Here is a 6,797-nt window from a genome sequence, read left to right on the forward strand (position 1 = left end):
GTATTTTATTTTTCAACATGATGAAACAAATCTTTAATCTGGCATCACATCCAATGTTTGGTGATTCTGTTCCTGGTGATGGATGCAAATTAGCGCATATTTAATTAGGTGACGCCTATTTTGCATAATATATAAACATAAAATCTCAGAAAACTTGCAATACATTTTTTCTTAGTTGGGAAAGTTTCATAGTGATATCTATTAAAATATAATATTTGCCTCTTCGCCTCTAGGCTGTCTCGCCTTAACCCTTTCACTGTCACACGACAGAAGGTTAGCCCTTTGGTATCACACAACCGACGGCGATGCTAATGATGCTAATGATGGAGCATCGCCGCGGTTGTGTGATAGTAAAGGGCTAACCTTCTGTATTGCCACAGTGAACGGGTTAACCGGCTGTCGTGTGGCAGTGAAAGTAACTCCCCCTGAACCCTCTGTCCCCTCAGCATCCCGTGACGACGTACGGCTACGCGTTCTTCTTCTCCCTGACGGGTTACTTCGGCATCTCCTTCGTGTTGGCGCTGATCAAACTCTTCGGAGCCCTGGTGGCAGTCACGGGTGAGATCTGCTATTATTCTATTCAGTTCAGTTCTGCTCTATCCTATTATGTTATCTATTATGTTTTACCAAACGGAGAAGGTAAAGACGACTTTAAACTGTTAAAACGGTAATCCAGAACTGTTTTATTGCACTGTAAAAACATTTGTATGTGTCTGTCTGCACTTCATGTGCTCATTTTATATCTATTCTATTCTACTATTTTATTGCACTGCACTATTTTACTCTGTCTATTCTATCTTATTATTTTTATTATTGTCTTATTTTTAAAACTGAATCAAACCATAAACAAGGTGGCCTGTTGGGATGTTAACACTTTGAGTGCCGGGACCCGCCTTTAGACGTCTTTGCTGGCCATGCTAAAGTTGCCGGAGGACGCGTTACGTCGTCCTTATATCAATATTTCAAAAATCTGCGATCGGATTCATATGTCCCCTCCGCTGGCCTGAGATCCACCAGCAGGACCCACTGAGCTCTCTGGCGGTTCAGGAGCGCCATCTGGTGGCCGATTGGCGCAATCGCCAAACAGGATGTTGAATAGAGGTTGTCATGACGACCGTAGTACTTCCGGGCGCTCGCTATGGGTCATGGGACTCTGGCTCGTCACGCTACACGGTGATCGATTGGCAATAACTCGATAAACAACATGATTTGGACGTATATACCATTATACAAGCTGGAGATGGACCGGGTAAAAATATATCCCATAATGATAAGATTTCTACTCGACGATGATCGCCCACCGGCGCGCGGAGACTGGGGTGAGTTTCAGCGTGTAACGTTACCGTCTTCGATACTAACTGCTATTATCAACATTTGACCCACATTAGATGATTGGTATAACGCTGCCCACGGAATTATAAACGCCCCCTCGCCCATCCGGTCAACATCAGATGACGTGTAGTAACTTCTAGAAGTACGTCTAGTTGGAATTTTTTATATCGCGCTGATTGCCATCAAACTGTATTTCATCATCAATATAATGCATTTGGGGCTATATATCACGTTCTGGAGAAAGCTGCAGAAAGAGATGAAAACATACTTATACATTAGACCATACTTTACTATGAATATGTGAATGAAAAAGTTTAACGTTGCTACACAATGAACAATACATATAGGACTTTGAATGGGCCCTAATAATGGCAATGTAGCAATAGAATTAAAAAAGTTATAGCCCTGCAAAGAAGGGGACTTTCTCCATAGACAAATAGCGCTGGCAATCTATGGTATATCATGAATTTAACCTTAGGCAGCCAAAGTGTTAAGATCCTAATGTGAAAAACACTTTATGTGCTCATTGTATGTCTGTCTTTTTCTGTTGTGAAGCACTTTGAGCTGCAGTTTTTGTATGAAAGGTGCTATACAACGTAAACGTATACGTTTATTATTAATTATTATTATTATTATCCCAGGTCACCAAAAACGAATGCTGATTTATTTTGCACATCATCTCACATATCCAAGCACTGTGACCAGTTCTCCAGTCAGCTTGTACAGAGACAGAACCTTGACCTTCTGGATAGAAAGAGCTCGACTAACATTGCTAATGACAAGTGGGGGAATAGGGCTAGAGTTCCAACAAATCTGAACGATCCCTTTTTAAGCTACAGTTTCCAGGGAAGGTTGAGGACGCGACATGTTGTTCTAACTAACGGTCTCCTTCACGCCGTCTGCAGTCACCACCGGACGGAAGGCCATGACCATCGTGCTCTCCTTCATGTTCTTCTCAAAGCCTTTCACCTTCCAGTAAGTGTCCTGCTCACCTAACTTTGAGTTAGAGTTTACACTGTGTCCAGAGATTATCAATATATATTGGTTAAGACCCTGACAGAGAGGATCAATGATGTAGTGGTTAAGACCCTGACAGAGATGATCAATATATATTGGTTAAGACCCTGACAGAGAGGATCAATGATGTAGTGGTTAAGACCCTGACAGAGATGATCAGTGGTGTAGTGGTTAAGACCCTGACAGAGAGGATCAATGATGTAGTGGTTAAGACCCTGACAGAGATGATCAATGATGTAGTGGTTAAAACCCTGACAGAGAGGATCAATGATGTAGTGGTTAAGACCCTGACAGAGATGATCAATGATGTAGTGGTTAAGACCCTGACAGAGAGGATCAATGATGTAGTGGTTAAGACCCTGACAGATGATCAGTGGTGTAGTGATTAAGACCCTGACAGATGATCAATGGTGTAGTGGTTAAGACCCTGACAGAGATGATCAGTGGTGTAGTGGTTAAGACCCTGACAGATGATCAATGGTGTATTGGTTAAGACTCTGACAGAGAGGATCAGTGGTGTAGTGGTTAAGACCCTGACAGAGATGATCAGTGGTCAGTGGTTAAAAGCCCTGACAGAGATGATCAGTGGTGTATTGGTTAAGACCCTGACAGAGAGGATCAATGATGTAGTGGTTAAGACCCTGACAGAGATGATCAGTGGTGTATTGGTTAAGACCCTGACAGAGAGGATCAATGATGTAGTGGTTAAGACCCTGACAGAGAGGATCAATGATGTAGTGGTTAAGACCCTGACAGAGAGGATCAATGATGTAGTGGTTAAGACCCTGACAGAGATGATCAGTGGTCAGTGGTTAAGACCCTGACAGAGATGATCAATGATATATTGGTTAAGACCCTGACAGAGATGATCAATGGTGTAGTGGTTAAGACCCTGACAGAGATGATCAATGGTATATTGGTTAAGACCCTGACAGAGAGGATCAATGATGTAGTGATCAGTGGTTTCCCCAAATGTTGCTGTTTCTTGAAGTGCCCTCCGTGTTCTCCTCCTCTTCAGGTACATCTGGGGCGGCCTGCTGGTCCTGTTCGGCATCTTCCTCAACGTCTACAGTAAGAACAGAGACCGGATGAAGCTTCCCTCCGTCCTGGATCTCCGGAGCTGGCTGGTCAGCGCCAAGAAGGTCCGACTGCTCTCTCAGAACATCTAGGAGAAGAGACCAACGTGTTGGTGGAGATACACCAGGCATGCCTCTCTCTGTGTGGCACCTCTCTCTGTGTGGCACCTCTCTCTGTGTGGCACCTCTCTCTGGGGGGGGGTAGTGTGGCACCTCTCTCTGTGTGGCACCTCTCTCTGGGGGGTTGTGTGCCACCTCTCTCTGTGTGCACCTCTCTCTGGGGGGTAGTGTGGCACCTATCTCTCTCTCGCTCTCTCTCTCTCTCTCTCTGGTGGTAGTGTGCCACCTCTCTCTCTATCTCTCTCTCTCTCTCTGGTGGTAGTGTGCCACCTCTCTCTCTCTCTCTATCCCTCTCCCTCTCTCTGGTGGTAGTGTGCTACCCCCCCCCCCTCTCTCTCTATCTCTCTCTCTCTCTCTCTCTCTCTCTCTCTCTCTCTCTCTGGGGGTAGTGTGCCTCTCTCTCTCTCTCTCTCTCTCTCTCTCTCTGGGGATAGTGTGCCACCTCTCTCTATCTCTCTCTCTCTCTGGGCAGATTGACGATGCCCACCAATCAGCCCCATCACCATTAACATGTGGTAACACTGTGGTGAGGCCAAGGACACACAGGGTGCACACAGCACCACAGAAGCCAGCCTGAGTTCCAACAACAACACACTCGGTACAGAGTACCTATATACTGTATCAAACTAATCACTACCAATACACACAATGAAACCCATGGAGGCCATCGGGGCCTGATACCTGAGATACAGGATGTCCACTTCTTCCTGCCTGTATGGAACGGTTACCGTCGTCAACGCAACACAACCAGCCATGTAGTGAGGGTGGGGCAGACGGCGTAGGATGTAGTGAGGGGTGTTGTTGTCCGACACAGGATATGCTCACCTCTCTTTCTCTGGGTTATATGCAGAGTTCCAGCACCCTGTGTACCGTCGACGGACGATAATGTCAGTGGTGTTCAAGGCGTGAAGCGATTCACCCATCATCTCTCTTTGGTTCTATAGAGAACGCCCACCGATCCACCTTAATGACCACCAATGAACATGACCATGTCGGGGTGATGGACGTCCCAGTAGGCCCCACCTCTTGTACCGCTACTGGTGGATAGAATGGCGCGACTCCGGACCACATTTGGACCCTTCCACCCGGTCTTAACGTGGCCCTGCTGACGGGCTGACGGGCTCTGAAAGCCCCACGGAAACCTTTTGGTAGGACGACGGACACGGGAGGACCTTTTTTTTTTTTTTTTTTTTAAGACAAAGATAAAAGGGAAGCCGGGTCGTTAGCTAACCAAATAGCACAGTTTTGCACTGTTGACTTGTTGACTTTAACGCTTTAGCGGGTGGAAGGACTGAACCGACGGGAAGGAGTGGTCGACGGGAACGGAGCAGACGGGGTTAATGAATCGTGTCCGCAATGAATGTGTCCTGTAACCTTCCCCCCCACTGGAAGGGAAATGGCGCCCACTTTAAGTATTCACTTATATTCTTCCTGTGATGTCATCTGGGTTTAAAATCCATCTCTGCTCCATGAATGGGCCTCTGAATTTGTGAGGCCGTAAAATGTTTGTCTGAGCTATTACACACAAATGAGTTTTAAATGCTGATTCCAAGCTGTTAGCAACACTGGAATATAAACCACATTTAGGTGAGAGAACTCTGCTTAATATTTTAGTAATACTAGAACATAACCTCATATGGGTGTTAAAATTCAATATAATATTTTTGTCGTATTCATTGTCTATGAAGCGCCCCCCAGATTTTACATCCCAGTGACATCACTGATTAGAGGGTTCTCTCTGATGTCTAGCTTTAGGAGAGAGAGGTGTGTTCGTGCTCACAAATACAGACTGAACTGTCCTGGGGCCCAGGAAGAATGTACGTGAATTATGACAATGTAAGCATTCCCCTTTTTTTAAATACAAAGAAAAAAATACATATTCATAAGGAAAGGGTTGTATTTTATTTTCACCCGCATGTGCCAGAGCAACCGAGAAGGTTTTACTCGATCATTGTCTTGGTAGAAGTGGTGTGGTATATATGTAATTTATATATGATTGTGCTCTAAGAATACATGTGATCATGGGGGCGGAGCCTGCGTGCTCTTAATGTTTAGCAACATGTCCACTGCCATCGTTTGTAACCATTTGATTGGGTGATAAGGTATCGCTCTTTTTACATTAAAAACAAAACGGGGACATTTGTTGAAAAGTGTATGTGTGTGTATATTTACATTATTTGCACAATGTTTGTGTGTAATGTTTGTGTGTGTGCACGTTTGCACACGATCATGCATATTCTCCACTTGCACAACCTGAAAGTAGGCACTTCCGGCTGACTTCAGGTTGCGAATGGTACTTCCTGTCCCATCCAAATACATTGTTTTTAGCTACTTTTCTCCCGTTATTTAAACGACTTTGTCGTCACAGAGAGGTAATGAAACGTTTGTATTATTATAGTATAGAATGTATTTAATAAGCAAACGTTTGTCAGCAGGGTTTTTGGGCTGTATTTCATGTAAAAACGTTTACTGTTAGTTTACTTGCTCACGCTAATTAAGGCTAATGCTGGCTAACAGGAGCTAGCGCAAGAAACGACGCCGCAAAGTATTGTTTATAGTGCATTTCTTGCCACCTTATAGCATTTGTACATTTGTATGACAGTCTATAATGCTCCCGTGAGGTTTTTCCGGACGTTTTGGTAATGATCTTCACTATAAAATCATATTTCTAAATGACAGGAAGTTGATAAACTGTCCGGAATAGCTTTGAGCTAACGATCTTTGCCGATACATTCCATTCTAAACGTAACGATAGTTGTTCAAAACATTACCTGTCTATATCATTTGTTCCTCAACGTTATATAGACAGGTAATGTTTTGTAAACTAACTGCAGCCTGCTACAGTTAGAAGCTAACGTTAGCCAGCAAGCTGCAGCCTGCTACAGTTAGAAGCTAACGTTAGCCAGCAAGCTGCAGCCTGCTACAGTTAGAAGCTAATGTTGAGGAACAAATTATATAGACAGGTAATGTTGGCCGATCCATAGATGTGTGACTTGGCCATAAGGATTTGGATAGTCGACTTTGATTGGCTGATAGTCGACTAATAGTCGACTACCCCCCCGAATGAATGCTAAAGTATGCAATTGATACATCTTGATATTTGTCTACTCTAGTGTGTTCATTAGATGAGTGAAATCCTCTTTCAGTGCCTTCAGTGTTTTCTTAGGCAGTTAGCATTGCTGGTATGCGTACCATTAGCGTTAGCCACGCTTCTAGGCCTCTTTGCTTTTGGAAAAAATTATACAAAAAAAG

At 44.2% G+C, this 6,797-nt stretch overlaps 1 long non-coding RNA gene across 1 annotated transcript; it reads left to right on the forward strand.

The window, feature by feature from the left end:
- The first annotated feature begins 496 nt into the window (after nt 1-496).
- On the forward strand, nt 497-3,394 carry LOC311247773. The gene is made up of 3 exons (XR_014620875.1): nt 497-558; nt 2,238-2,307; nt 3,368-3,394. It is a non-coding gene; the product is annotated as an uncharacterized lncRNA (long non-coding RNA).
- Nucleotides 3,395-6,797: the final 3,403 nt, after the last annotated feature.

The sequence above is a fragment of the Notolepis coatsorum genome (assembly GCF_963971535.1).
Source record: "Notolepis coatsorum genome assembly, contig: SCAFFOLD_300, whole genome shotgun sequence".
Classification (NCBI taxonomy): domain Eukaryota; kingdom Metazoa; phylum Chordata; class Actinopteri; order Aulopiformes; family Paralepididae; genus Notolepis; species Notolepis coatsorum.